Source organism: Giraffa tippelskirchi, chromosome 9 (assembly GCF_054371585.1).
Source record: "Giraffa tippelskirchi isolate mGirTip1 chromosome 9, T2T-mGirTip1v1.2.pri, whole genome shotgun sequence".
NCBI lineage: Eukaryota > Metazoa > Chordata > Mammalia > Artiodactyla > Giraffidae > Giraffa > Giraffa tippelskirchi.
The window spans coordinates 137,111,086-137,127,461 of NC_137283.1; the positions used below are offsets into that span (position 1 = coordinate 137,111,086).

A 16,376-nucleotide genomic window follows, 5' to 3' on the forward strand; every position below is an offset into this window, starting at 1 on the left:
GACACCACTGGCAAGAATACAGCCTTTGGAAGGGTTATTTGATAAAAATGAAAAAGTTTACTATATACACTGTATTTCTGGAAATGTGTCCTACAGAAATACTAATGCTACTGTGCAACAATAGATGAACAAGATTATGTACTGTGGTGCTGTTTGTAATGGCAAAAAGATTGTAGATGTACCTCAATGAGGAAATGGTTAACAAATTATGATGCATCCAAACAAAGGGAAAATTTGCTTCAGAAAAAATAGTAAACCTACATGTATGGAAAGAAAACCACGACACATTAAATGGGAAAAGCAATTGCAATATTATACAGCAAAGATGCTATATCATTATGCTATTGGCATTAAAATGTCTACAAGAATGTAAGTGAACTTTTAAAGTGATTACTTCGAGAGACTGATATTAGGAAAAAGGAAGGACTTTTCATCTCAAAATTTATATACATCTATGCTACAATGATTGGAGAAGGAAATGGCAGCCCACTCCAGTGTTCTTGCCTGAAGAATCCCAGGGATGGCAGAGCCTGGTGGGCTGCCATCTATGGGGTTGCACAGAATCGGACACGACTGAAGCGACTTAGCAGCAGCAGCAGCATGCTACAATGACTACATATACTTTTTATAATTAAAAATGTTTAAGTGAAAAGCATATATATTAAAACATTCAAAACATTAAAAACTCACTTCTATACTATTCTTCAGAGATGCTCTTGATTTTTATTTCATGTTTTGAAACAAAGGTACAAAGTTCACCCAATCAATCATGCAATGATTACTTTATATTCAGAATGCTCTAGTAAGGCTGAAAGTAACTTTCTAAAGAGTTTTGTCTTTTTGTGTTAAGTAACCCCTTGTTAGGTTCCAAGGCTTCCTGACAGCAAGGACTGAATCTTTTGAATTTTTCTATTTCTACAACTTAAGTATTTGATACAATGCACATCATTTATACACGTTTGCCGAATGCTGAACTGAACAAACAAAATCATTTCCGAGTCAATTCCTAAAGGAATGAAGGTGAAAACTAAAGGGAATTATAAATGTGACGTCTTTGAACATGGAATCTTTTATTGGGGAAAAAAAATCATGGTAAAATCTATCCCTACACTCTTAAATTTTCTTATGTAGGATTTCTCACTCTTAACTACAGGCATCTTAGACAGGATATTTTTTTGTTGAAGGTGAAGCGGTGTATTACAGGATGCTTAACAGCATCCCCCAAATGTCTACAGACAGAGCCAAATGTCTGCTGTGGGGCAAAATCACCTCCAGTTGAGTACTGCTCTAAAGAGTTATTAGCAAAAGAATTAAATACTTATGATACACCCAATAACCATTCCATGTCAAAATCCTCCAGTCAACTCTCACTTGAGAGTATAGTAGAGGAGGTAAGTCTACCTGCTTCCAGGTAGTCTGGGTTGAATCCAGGCCCTGAAACTTTACTGACTTCACGTGAATCACTTCACTTCTCTGTGCCCAGTTTCCTTGTCTATAAAGTGACAATATTAAAACCTAATAGATTAAGAGAATTTAATGAGCTAACACATGTGAAGTGTTTAGAGCAATGCCTAGCATATATTAAGTACTCAATGATTCATACCACACTGAATACATAGACACAAATTAATCTCTGACAATCATGTATTAATTCATGACGGAGAGGAGGGAAATGCTGGGTGACTCTCTCGCTAGGTACTAGAATAGAAAGATCAAAGACATGATACTTGGGTGGCGCTAGTGTCAAGAACCTGCCTGCTAATGCAGGTAGACGCAAGAGAGGTGAGTTTGATCCTTGTGTTGGGAAGATCCCCTGGAGGAGGGCATGGCAGCCCACTCCAGTGGGTCCACACGGTTGCAAAAAGTTGGACACGACGGAAGTGACTTAGCATGCAAACACACATAGCCTCAAGAAACTTTATGTCTAACAGATACACCACACAAACATTATTACAATATGAAGTGCTAGAAAGCAGACACAAAGACAGAGCATAGGAAAGGTCCTAACCCACTATACTGGAAGAATTAGACAAGTTTCCTTCAAAAGATTCCTAGTGAATCTTGGAGGGAAAAATAAGGAATAGGGACTCAGAACCTGACACAATGCATACAACTGACAGCAGATCAGCATGGTTGGGAAATAAATTAAGAGATTAACTGGGTGAGGACAGAAAAACTGGCAACTCATTAAGACCACATGTAACATTTAGGTATTTCACTTGGTTTTGAAATATAAGAGCCACTAAAAGAATTTCAACATTGGTAAGACATACCATATTGTGAATTAAAATGAACTGTGGAGGAAAGACTGAGGAAGAGCAGTTAGAAAACTGCTGTACTGACATGCATAAGAAATTCTATTAACTGACCTAAGAATGATGGAGATGGAGAGAGTGTTACTTAAAAGCTATTACAAGATAAAATTAGGGACATCTGCTGCCTGAATGTATATAAGAAAGTAAGAGAAAGAACAGCTGCCAAATTTTCTAGCAAGGAAAAGTAGATTGCTATGTCATTACCAAATAAATATATTACAGAGAACTAAAAGAAGTCTACTAGTCAGGATCTTGCTTCTCTTGGATGGTCTCTTAATTCAAGTGCAAAATTAAGAGCAGTCCATTCAGAAACTGCTGCCTCCTAAATAGATTGCTTATTTCATTGTTTATTTCATAAACACTGCTTAGACACCATCTCAGGTCTTTAGAGTTTTTCCAAGTTAAATTGTAACATATACTTGGCAATGGAAACAAAAAGATGACTAACAGTCTCTGTTTTCAGGTAGCTTTCATTCTAGATGTGATGGACCTGTAAAATGACAAGGCTGACAGAAAATATAAACATAGAAATTAAGAGAAGATTGCAGGTAGTCACAAGTGCTATGACTATAGCTAAGTGAGTACCAGAGCACACGAAATAAATAAGAGGGGACAAGCATGAAAGATAATACATTAACAAAATACGGTGATGAATTAAATGTTAGGGAGGCAGAAAATACTGATGTTAATCCCTGTGACTCTAAATTGGATATAAATATAGAACACACTGGATCTGATATTTTCTTTCAAGACAAATAGAAATTGGATAGAAAGCTCAATAATCAAGTTTGCAAAGCCGAATTAGAGTGCTATTAAAACACAAGTAACTTGAGACCCGGGAATGGATGAAATAACTTACAGAAAATGAAAGGTGAGAAGGTAGTGAAGGTCCAATGAATGTACGCTAATAAAGGGAGAAAATAAGCACTCACATTCCTTGTACAGTCCTTACATGAATTGAGGTTCATACAATCATGAAATTTGCTGGTTATATTATTAGAGATCATTTGGTGCTGTCCATCATTTTATAGATGAAAACGTAAGTGGATTTTGAAAGATCATATGCCTGATAAATGAATTTTTTTTCTCCAGGATATTTCACAGGCACCGTCTCCTTTCCACCCTATTTCTGACTGCACGTCCTCAGAACTTCATGGAAGTACATTTCCCAAGGTAACCAAATTAGATCTGTTTTGAAGTTAAAAAGTATACAAAACTTGCTAAGTCAAGCCCCTCTATAAAATCTAAATGCTCTGTCTAGATTACAATTTTCTGACTTTAATTATCTAATCAGATACTTCTGATCATGTTAAATTAGTAATTCTGATTTCATTTAATATTTGCATTTCAAAATCTGATAATATAGAGCCTAGCAGTTAAATCATTCTCAGCTTAACATATAAGTTTCCAATTAGTAGAATTTTAATTTTCAGTGGGAAACTAGAAGGGTACGCTAGTCTGTCTCTAATAACAAACATCTGGATACAATCTTCTTAACCTTTTGCTTATGCTCATTTTAGGTGGGGAATGGGATATTTAGGGTCTAAAACATACATTATAGCATAATGCTATCAAATTTAGGTCACACACGATAATCTCAAATTCTTGAAAATGATAATTCCAGACCAAAATGATATGACTTGAAATGAAAAACCTTTATTGTAAATCTTCATGTAGCATATATCATTTCTCATCTATCAGTATAAGTATGTGCCTTACCTCTCCAACTAACCTCTGCGCTCCAGAAGGATATTTTTAAATTTCTTTTCCACAAGAGCAAGTCCAGTGGCCTAATATATACTAAGCACTCGAATATTCACTAAGATTACATAATCTTATATATGGAAAGAAGTAATAGGTTCCCTGACTCAGTGATTCTCAGCTTGTGAGAAGGTAGGTACAAGCACATCCTTGCCCTCTTCCCCTTTGAAAATCATCGTCACTGACAGGTACCAATGCTGACAAAAAAGTGGTACATCTCAGGTGTCCTGGGGCAAAAAAAAAAATGACCGTGAATGACTTGTCTAGTATAAGACTAATTTTATAGATGAAGAAGTGAGGTTCACAATTTGTCCAACCCTGGTTAACATTCTTTGCAGATTATATCGATCTACCTTTTGTTGACTGGTTTCAGGTTCATAACTAAAAATGTTTGAAGATGTCTCAAGTCAGGAAATTAGTTCAGATGACCTTTTACTGTGGCCCTCGTACTATTTTTAAAAATAACTACTTAGCCTGTACAGTGAGAATCTCTTCCCCACATATATATATATCATTAAATCTCTAAAATGTTTGAATATTTTAATACTATTAGCCACATCAAATAGGATACTAGGTAACGAAAAACTGTTCTCTAGGAAATAATATTCTTAAATTCAATTAAAAACAACCAAGGTTTGTTTGTTTCATATAAAATCTATAACTAAACATGAGAGGTATTACCAGGGAAATTTTAAGAAAACAAGCTTATTTATCTGCTGATTGTGTTAAGTAATTTCAAATTTAAACAGGACCTATAAAGATGTGAAAACACTATAACATGAATTTGTTTTAAATTTTATAATTTTTAATAAATATTTTTAAAGTATTCTCTGAATCAAACTGGGATTAAAAATTGACTCCACTTTTAAAGATGTGTGCAAGTAGATAGAAAATGAAGACAGGGAAAACAGAGCATACAAAATTGTATGTAAACTTGTATGTACAAACTTTACTAACATAAAGAATAAAAATGCTTAAGGAAAAGCCTAAAAGGATGTGGCAAAACACAAGATTTTGTCTTTGGGTAAGAAAATCATAAGTGAGTTTTTCCCCTTTTACTACATTAAATACTTAGGAAAGTAAGTTAATGGAGATTTGAGAAACTTCAAAAGGAAGAAATTATTTTTCATATTTATATGGTTAAGACAGAAATTTACAATTTAAAATCATTCAAATCAAAACATCTAGAGTTTAAAAATATATATTTTAGGTTATTTTTTTTAACTGAGGTTTTCCAGGTAAATACATTTTTTTCCCATGAATCATTATAGTTCCTATAAGTGTTTCAATACAGAAACACATACCAAAAAAGAATTTCAAAGAAACAAGTGTTAAATTTTCAATGAAAAATTACTTCAAATAGAAAATCATTTCATTGAATCTGAGTACACATATAAATTCTAGTTACTAGATATACATTTAGAAAGCACAACTAGGCTACAGAGAATAAACCACTTTCTTCAATATTACAACCACACTGTGATTTCTTCAGTATAAATTATTTTTTCATTTTAAGATATCCTTCATATAGCATAACCTGCCTCATCAAATCCATCACACTGTATCCATCTCCTATGATACAGAAGAAAAAAATGTTTTATCCTAAAAAATATTCATTGGGATCAACTTTCAATTTTCTGTAAATATCACTGAGCCAGCAATCTTAAAAATTAAAAACTTTTGATGAATAGATTTCAACTTTATATTAGGCTGGATTATATGCTTTGAAGTAGTATCCACAAAATTTTATAATCTAATATATGTAATTAATTTAAATTATATTAGGAACAATAAGAGTTCTACCCCCGGAAGAGAAAATGTCAACCCACTCCAGTATTCTTGCCTAGAACATCACTGTACAGTACAGGGAACTATACTCAATATCTTGTAATAATCTACAAGGAAAAAGAATCTGAAAATGAATATATATATATATAAAATATATATTGAAAAAACTGAATTGCTTTGCTGTACATCTGAAACCAATGCAACATTGTAAATTAACTATAATTTAAAAAAAAAAAGATACACAATGAGCCATAACCATCTTCAAATATCATCATGAATAGAAAAGTGGGGCAGTCATTTCTAAATAACTTAAGAAAACCTGGTAATATCCAATATTATCCAATATCCAGAAATAACTCCATAATAACAAATGTAATGAACTTTCAAGCAATTAGTAAAGGAAAGGAAAGGGAAACTAATATTGTTTTAAGAGACTACTACATGGCACAAGCTGGGTTAAAGATAAATCATCTTAATACTTCGAGACAGAGAATATTTTTACCATTTCAAAGAAAAATTCAAGTCTCAGAGAAATCCAGTAATTTTACTAAGGTCATGCAGATAGCAAATGAAAGAGCTAGGTTACAAAACAGTATTAATCTAATTCAAGTGCTATCATCCTTTTCTGCTATATCACATGCTACCAGTCAGAGCATACAGTCTGGTGAATCTTTTAAATTTTAACGAAAATCTGAAAGAAAATACAAGTTCGCCTATTTTTTCACACTTCACACGGAGACAAATTTTAGAGGAATTAAAAGTCTTAAACTCATATAATTTTCCTGAAAGAAGAGTATGTGTAACTTAGGGTTGATTTTTTTTTTAATCCAAGACTACAACCTGTTAAAACAGAATCATATGAAGTTTTTAAATTTTTCTGTAGAAAGAGACCATAAATAAAGAACATGAAAAGATTGGAAACATTTACAATGTATGTGCTAATAAAAGATTAATATCTGTAATATAAAAATATTTTAATTAATAAGAAAAAGACAACCTAATTAAAAATGGGTAAAATATACAAAACTAGCAATTCACAGAACAAGTTTAATGGCAAGTGAATATATGAAAATATATTCAACTTCATTAACGAAGCAATGAGACATTAATTTCTTACCTGTCAGAATGTCCAAAATCAAGATAAATAATGACACTAACTGCTGGGGGAGGGATGAACCATAATACCACTCATAATGCAAAGGCTGTATCTATTGGAAAGCAAGCAGTATACCTTTAAACCCAGCAATTCCACCACAGGGCTCTAGCTCATAGAATCAAGAGCCCCAGTTTTTAAGGATATGTACACAGATGTTCTATAAACAGAATAGTTCATAGAAACAAAAACTGGAAATAAAATTAATATCCTCCAGCATGCAATATACTGACTAAATGATAGCACAGCCATCCCATAGAATATGACGTAATTACCAAAATGAATGGGCTTCCCTGGTGGCTTAGTGGTAAAGAATCCACCCGCCAATGCAGGAGACCGAGGTTTGATCCCTGGGTAGGGAAGAAACCCTGGAGAAGGAAATGTCAACCCACTCTAGTATTATTGCCTGGGAAATCCCAAGGACAAACGAGCTTGAAGGGCTACAGTCTATGGAGTCACAAAAGAGTATGACATGACTTGGCGACTGAACAACAACCAAAAAGACTACATTGGAAATACTCCGGGTAACAGTGTAGTACAAGGAAAATGAAAGTTATAGTACATCTTTTCTTTTTATAACAGTAATGAAAAATCCCTCCATGTATATGTGTTTATTTTTATATATGATTATGTGAAAATAAAGAAATACATGGAAGAATTTATATCAGGATGTTAAAAATGGCTAAGAGAGAAGGTAAGTCATCTCCCCAAACGGGCTTACATAAAAACATCATGAATAACTTTAAAAAACCAAAAAACTCAGTGGAAATAAAAGTAAGTCCCTTAATGAATTAGACTTTAATATATAATTACTTTTTAAGGCACTTGTTCCTTAGATAGTAGTAAAAAAACACTTTGTTTCTTTGAACCAAGTTCAATTATCACTTGTTGAGCATTCTCTATGTGCCAGACACTGTGCCAATTTTATCACGTGGGTTATTTTACTTATGAGTGTGTGCTCAGTCATGTCTGACTCTTTGCGGCCCAATGCACTGTAGCCCGCCAGGCTCCTCTGCCTGTGGAACTTTCCAGGCAAGAATACTGGAGTGGAGTGCCATTTCCTACTCCAGGGGATCTTCCCGAACCAGGGATCGAACCTGCATCTCTTGCATCTCCTCCACTGGCAGGCAGATTCTCTACCACTAGCACCGCCTGAACTTCTAAAGTTAGGTACTATCTAACTTTGAATGAATGAAAGTGAAGTGCAAATGTTAGTCACTCAGTCGTGTCCGACTCTTTGTGACCGCATGGACTGTAGCCCGCCAGGCTCCTCTGGAATTCTCCAGGCAAGAATACTCAAGTTCCCTTCTCCAGGGGATGATCCTGACTCAGGGATCAATCCTGGCTCTCCTGCATTGCAGGCAGATTCTTTACCACCTGAGCCAACAGGGAATAAATGACATTTTAGACACTGCCAACCTATAAAACTGCACAATGCACCATGGATACAATTTTTAGGGACACAAAAATGACTCTCATCACAACTCCCCCCTCTCACCAAAGGAATAATCTCTCTCTCTTATCTACTCTATTAATAAATGAAAACATCAATAAGAATATAAAATCCTTCCTTTATACAATAATGCTATCAATGCTATTATGATTAACAATTAAATGAAAGAAATAAATCAGTATAATCTTCCTGAAAGTAACTTCACAATATGTACTAAAAGCATAAAAACTGTCTATACCTTTTTATCCACCAATATTACTCTTAAAAAACCTTTTATAAAATAATTGAAAAAAAATGCACAAAAATGTTTACTGAAGCATTTTTGGTAAAATAACATTGAAAAACTTAAGTTCTACAATAGGTGTCTAGTTAGATAAAATAATAATATTATGCAGCCTAAATTTATTGGCATACCAACAAAGGTCTGAGTGGTTGCTAGGGACCTGAGAAGGGGAAAATGCAGAGTTGTTAAATGAGTACTGAGTTTCAGTTTATAAGATGGAAAAGTTCTGGAGACTGGTGGCATAAGTGTGAATATACTTAACACTACTTAACTATATGCTTAAAAACAGTGAATAAATTTCATGCTATCTGTATTTGACCACAATTGAAAACAGAATTTACCAAAGTAAAAAAAATTTTAAAGTCTGTAGCACATGATTAAGTTAAATGGGTTAAAAAATGAAGTGGCCCCATTTTTTAAAAAAAGAACTAATATTCCCTATATGAAGAAAAACATACACAAACTATAAAAGAGGACTTTAGTATATTAGAAGTATTTTATTCTGAATTTTGGCTCCACCATTTACTAGTTTTATGGCCCTGGGTAAGGTGTTTAGCCATTTTTCAGCCTCAGAACCTCCTGGTGAGATTAGGAGTAAAAAAAAAAAAATCCCTACTTGACATGATTTATTAAATATTGAATACATTAAATATGATAAATGAATATTAAATAAGTATAAAGAGTTTAGTACAATATTTGGTGCGTAGTGCTACTGCTACTGCTAAGTCACCTCAGTCATGTCCGACTCTGTGCGACCCCATAGATGGCAGCCCAGCAGGCTCCGCCATCCCTGGGATTCTCCAGGCAAGAATACTAGAGTGGGTTGCCATTTCCTTCTCCAATGCATGAAAGTGAAAAGTGAAAGTGAAGTCACTCAGTCGTGTCTGACTCTTAGCAACCCCGTGGACTGCAGCCCACCAGGCTCCTCCATCCATGGGATTTTCCAGGCAAGAGTACTAAGTGTTCATAAATCTTGCCTACCATTACTGTGTAAATGCATCAAAATACAAATAGTTCTGATTTCTGAATAAAGGGATTAAGTATCCACTGGCTCATTTGGACTTTCTAGTTTTACTCAATAAACATTATCATTTATTATTTAAGCATGTGCTTAAAGATGGCACCAAGCTAACAACTATTAAAAAAATTAAATTCTTCAGGACTTTTAAATTAAACAGAATTGTTGCTTTGTTTAAGTCAGGAATCAAAGACAACACAGTGACTTAAAATTTAATGAACTACAAAAGGACTTCATATTATATGACCACTAATTTACAAGGATTTAGAAACTGATACCAATTCTCTATATAGCTATGCCAAAACCTCTAAGTAATATAGTAGAAAAAATAGTTGGAAATAATTTTGAAGTACCTCACTAATGATAAAGCTGATTCCCCCAACAAGAGATTTAATTTTATCCTTAAGTTACACAAAGAACCACAAAACAAGATTAAGTTTACAATATAAAAACTTGTTGCAAGTAATATATAACAATGAAAAGTATGTTCAACTAACACAATACTGTAAATTAATTATACTTCAATTTTAAATAACTCAAAATTTAAAAAAAATTTTTAAGGATATTCAAATTCAAAAGAATTCAATTTGAGTTACAATTTGCCTCTTAATAGCTCTGAAGTACGGCAAATTATTTATTTCATATGAGCCTCAGTTTCTTCCACCTACCTCACAGATTCTCATAAAAACCAAATAAAATATATAGAAAGCCCAACACAAAGTTTACCTTCAATGCATTAATTCACTTCCCTATCTCCCCTTGAGAAGTGGTAGCTTCCAGAACAGAACACTTTTACACATAGCCAAGAAAAAGAAAGAGCCAACATGTTCAGAGGGAAAACACCTTGGCTATATTTGGTGCTTCTATTAAATCAGACTTAGCTCCTGAGGGGCTACTATAAAATTCTAGGGAAAAGTCTGGGGTATAAATCTATGTCCTCAATGGCTACCATATTTTTCTCACAAAAAGTGAACATGCAATAAATGCTAGCTAACTTGAACTGTATTTATCAGTTCCCATTCTAATCCATCCTAATCCCTAGCTAAATACTTAGCAATTCTTTCACCAAAAAAATATTTAAAAGGATTTATAATTGCCTCAGAATGAAACAATAAAGTATATACAAATATATGTGATCTGATTATAATTTCTATGGTTTAAAAAAAGCAAGGTAATTAGGATGAAAAGAAAACTCTAACATTCATGCAATTCTTACATGGTACTGGCTATATGAAGAAGACAGCCTGTTTTGAGAGTCTAAAGCAAATTATTTTTAAATTAAGCAATTAGTGCTTCAGTTTTTCCAGTGTAGGTGTATACACAAAGAGAATGTTAAGACATATCTGAGAACATTCTGAACTACTTAAGTTTTTTAACTGAAATAAACCACTTCCTTTCAAAAGCCCACATAATTTTAAAGTAGAAAGCCAATTAGTTCTGCAGCTTTCTGTGCAAGTATAAAATTCTTCTAACTGCTTCAGTAAAATTACTCAGTGACAGAAAAATTGAGAAGACTTTTCAAAGAAAAATATACTTAAAAGAGGAAATCAAAAAATTCCAGCTAAATATAACTCCCTATAAAAAGATTAAAGCAAAATAAAATATATATTTAAGTACATTACTGAAAAGTTCATATAGATTAAGAACTGTTCATAACATGCTGTATTAATAATTTTTCTTTGTAAAGTACACTTTTGAAGTTAATCATAGTCTTTACTTCAAGGATAAAAATCTCCTAATATATCTGACCTGAGAAGGGAGAAAAAGAGGTTACATATCCTCCTAAAAATTTAATATCACTATTACATCTATTTAGTTACTTAGGTTATGCTGAAGAAAGAGACAAATATAGTGCAGTAAGTTTAAAAAAAAAAGTCTTGTTACAAGTGTATACAGCTCTGCTTTATCTTTAATTTCTTGTAATCTTCTCTAGGGAACAATTTGCCACTGAGAAGCAAGATTAGACTATGATAATCATCATCTGAGTACAGTTACAAATACTTTATAGATACTCAAATAGTAGTATACACTATAGTAGATATCCACTATATGACCTTTGTTTAAGAGACTATTAATACTACAAAACTAGCCTGCAAATTAACTATATCCTAATGTAAAATTAGGCTCTATTTTGTAAATGAAAAGTAAAAACAGAACAAATTCAAAAGGGAAAGGAAAATGATGCATAATAGGTTTCTAAACAGTATGAGCAAACCAATTCTACTCAAGACAAATTTTAGTATTCAAGTATATTTCTCCAAATATAGAAATCAAATATATTTCTCCAAAGCCTCCAACACTTGTAAACAATGTCTTTTCATAAAGCTATGATTAATGCAATGGACATATCAATTCTAAGAACCATATAAAATGCTAAATGTGTTTTTGCCATACTGCATGGCATGTAGGCTCTTACATCTGTGACCAGGAATCGAACCTGTGCCCCTGCAGTGGAAATGTGCAGTCTTAACCACTGCTCGGCCAGGGAAGTCCCTACAATGTTAAATTTAAATTATGCATGATTCCTTTCTCATATTTGTAGACCAACTACTTTTTATTCAATGTTTACTTTTTTTTAGATCAAGTACTCTTCTAAAAGAATCTAAATAAACCCACTGTCAGAAAAAGCCTCAACAGCAATCAAAAGAGTTAAAATGCTTCATTTTACAAAGAAGCATTCATTCTGTCGAAAACTTTCTCTTCCAAGTTGGATGACTAATTATAAAATTTTAGAGCATAAATAGTAAGATTCTTCTGCCCAGAATTTTCCTTTCAAACAATAATAATATGTGCATTTCAATTTCTGAACTTCTTTGTGGAAAAAAAATGCTACTTAGTTTTATAGTTTTGGTAGTGAATTCCTCCCCATCCTGGTAGGTTTAAGGTGACAAAGAAACTATCAACAGAAAACAGACTGTCCCATGATTTTAATCCCTAAATATATACTCCTTTAGCAGTTCACCCATACAAATGTATAGCAAAATTATATGATAACCTAGTCTAAGGTTATTTATATTTGCTATAATGGTTCAATATTACATATGTTTATAAAATGAACTCAAATGTTATCTAAGTTAAGGAGACACATAAATATTTAATACATCACCTTAGAAATTGAAGAGCTCTAACTTATTACAGGATAAAAGGCTAATTTTCACATAGATATTAAGTTCTCATTCCAAAATTCTAAGAATACAAATACACTGAAGGATTTCCCTGTTAGTAGAGTGGTTAAGAATCCACCTTCCAATGCAGGGGATGTGGGTTTGATCCCTGATTGGGCAACTAAGCCCATCATACTCAATGCCACAACCACTGAGCCCGAGCACGCTAGAGCTCAAGTGCTACAACTAGAGAAGGTCCGGTGTGCCGCAACCAAGTGCCCGCACACCTCAGAGGGCCCAGTGCAGCCAAAACGTGTGTGTGTGTATACTCTCAAATAAGCGTAATAAAAAAAAGCTTTCTTCTAGACTTCAGTGGTATGTCATCACAAAGACAGGATGCTATGGTCAGTGGAATTATTATACCTAAGCATCTAAGCTTTTGGAACAAGGTCTGTCGTATCACATACCCGAAAAGAAATTATTCACAAACTTCTCAAGTTATCTAGCTTCACCGCTGTTTGGGGCATTTAATCTAATCAAGTGTTGCTGGGAAGACTGTTGTTATTTAGTTGCTAAGTCTGACTCTTCTGAGTCCCCATGGACTGCAGCCCACCAGGCTCCTCTGTCTATGGAATTTCCCAGGCAAGAATACTGGAGTGGGTTTGCTGAAAAGATATATCCAGTTAAAAAGACAATGTAAAGATGATTCTATCTCACTTTTCCCCTCAAAAAACATACCCTCCCTACACACACACACACACACACACGATAAAAGAAAAGATGATAAAAACAAACAGAAGAAAAAAGTAAAAAAACAAGCCAGCAGAGCTCACAAGAAATACATATTGAAAAAAATCAAAACAAACAAAAAATACAACTACTTTCAGAAATTTAAAAAGCCATGCTAGAAGTATATATGATAGAAAAATGTAGAGCAATGTCTGCAAGACCCTCCAGGAAAAAAAGACAAACCAAGGACTATTATTTATAATGCAGATACAGGTCACAGAATCATTTTCATATATTCAACAACTTGGGGAAAATTTCAAATGTATATTTTGGGGGGAGGGGAAGGTGAGAGATGGAAAAGATGTCAAACAAGTGATAAACAGAGGCCTAATCATGAGAAACCAATCAAGCTTAATATAACTACAGTTGGTTAAAAACTAAGGAAAATTTGAGTACAGAATCTAAGGAAAGTGTCAAAATTTTTGGCACTACATTAAATAATATGACTAAAATCATCAGGAGATAAAGGGAGAGAAGAGGTCAAGTATGAAAAAGTGTAACTCTGATGAGCTCAACTTTTAAAGTGAGGACTCATCAAAGAACTGATTAAAGTTAGTAATTCAGTTAACAAGATTTTAAAAAAAGGTATAAAGATAAATACTTCCCCTAAAAACTTAAAATATTAATAAAAATTATAAGAAAGAGGAGGTGAAGTATGTATGTCAATTTCTTCATCTTTCATGAGAGATCAGCACATACACACTGTTTAAAGTTGACAATTTTTTAAAACTGGTAACATGTTATTATTCTGTAAAATTTGAAAAGTAACAGAAATATATTTTGGATTAGTCAGACAGAATTTATATATCTGACATTAGCCTATGAAATAACTATAAAACTACACTGGACCACAAAGAAAAACTGAATAAACTTCAAAAAGTAAAATGTACTGACCACATTCTCTGATGACAGTACAATGAAATCAAAAATTATAACAAAAATAGCAAATAAAAATCCCACAGCAAACTGGGATTTAAAGAAAAAAAGAATACTTCGATTCTTGGCTTAAAAAGAAAATCAAAATTAAAATGGGGATTATCCAGAAAATAACGATAGCTCTAAAAGAACCCACAAAATAGTAACTAAAAGGATCCATGTGTTACAGCAAATACAGTTTTCATAAGAAAAACAGTAGCTACAGAGACAAAAGTTAAGGAAGAGAGAATGGGAACAATGCATATCAACTTCAAGGGAGTGGGGAGAAACAAGAGAAGTGCAGAACTTGGATTCCAATCTAACAATATATTTCTGAGAACAAAGACAAACAAATACCAGAAATGTGTAATGCAAAATGCTATCTTCTGTTGAATCTAAATGGCAAGTTCATAAGTACTTGATACATTATTCTCTGTGTTTGACATTTCATAAATGAATACTACTACTACTACTACTACTATAATAGACAATGTTTGCTACAATGCAACCATCATTTGTCAACCAGATGAAATGGATCATTTACTCAGAAAATTAAAACCTCCCAAGCTGACCTTATAATATTGAGAAAGATAATTCCTATCATAAAACAAATAATTTCACTGCCCTTCAAATTATAAGAATAAAGAAAAACTCTCTAAATTCTCTAAAAACCTATCACAAGAGAAACCAAAACATGACAAAGAACACATATGCACAATTGTAAATTAATTTTATGAATAGACAAAACAATTTTAAATAAAATATTTTCAAATAAAATCCATTCCATTAAAAAAAAAAATTCACCACAACCAATTAGGAATGTTCCAATATTACATAGAAACTAGAAACTCCATTTAATACTGTAATGTTTAGTGCCTAATGAAGACAGTTTATTTTTTTCTCACCTTTGACTGTGTGGATCACAATAAACTGTGGAAAATTCTGAAAGAGATGGGAATACCAGACCACCTTACCTGCCTCCTGTATGCAGGTCAAGGGGCAACAGTTGGAACTGGACATGAAACAATGGATTGGTTCAAAACTGGGAAAGGAGTATGTCAAGGCTCTATAGTGTCACCCTTATTTGACTCCTATGCAGAGTACATCATGTGGAATGCCAGGCTGGATGAATCAAAAGCTGGAATCAAGATTGCTGGGATAAATTTCAGCAACCTCAGATATGCAGATGATACCACCCTATGGCAGAAAGCAAAGAGGAACTAAATAGCCTCTTGACTAAGGTGAAAGAGGAGAGTGAAAAAGCTGGCTTTTAGAAGTCAACATTCAAAAAAGGAATATCACAGCACCTGGTCCAATCACTTCATGGCAAATAGATGGGGAAAAAATGGAAACTGTGGTAGACTTTATTTTCTTGGGCTCCAAAATCACTGCGGATGATGACTGTTGCCATGAAATTAAAAGACACTTTCTCCTTGAAAGAAAAGCTATAACAAACTAAGACAATGTATTAAAAAGTAGAGACTTCACTTTGCCACTAGAAGTCCATATAGTGAAAGGTATAGTCTCTCCGGGAGTCATGTACCAATATGAAAGTTGGACCATAAAGAAGGCTGAGCGCCCAAGACTTGATGTCTCCAAACTGTAGTGCTGGAGAAGACTCTCAAAAGTTCCTTGGACAGCAAGGAGATTAAACCAGTCAATCCTAAAAGGAATCAACCTTGAATATTTATTGGAAGGATTGATGCTGAAGTTGAATCTCCAATACTTTGGCTACATGATGTGAAGAGCCAATTCACTGGAAAAGACCCTGATGCTGGAAAAGACTGAAGGCAGGAG

At 33.5% G+C, this 16,376-nt stretch overlaps 2 protein-coding genes across 6 annotated transcripts in view; one reads left to right on the forward strand and one right to left on the reverse strand.

The window, feature by feature from the left end:
* Positions 1-16,376, reverse strand: part of HBS1L (HBS1 like translational GTPase) — an 85,072-nt gene that overhangs the window by 40,983 nt on the left and 27,713 nt on the right. The gene's annotated exons all lie outside the window — the stretch shown is intronic.
* LOC145521783 (uncharacterized) overlaps positions 1-16,376 on the forward strand; it is a 63,278-nt gene that overhangs the window by 1,220 nt on the left and 45,682 nt on the right. For both annotated transcript variants that reach the window (XR_014065682.1, XR_014065683.1), the window contains exon 2: positions 3,408-3,488. The gene's annotated coding sequence lies outside the window, so the exon portion shown is untranslated. The remainder of the gene's footprint in view (positions 1-3,407; positions 3,489-16,376) is intronic.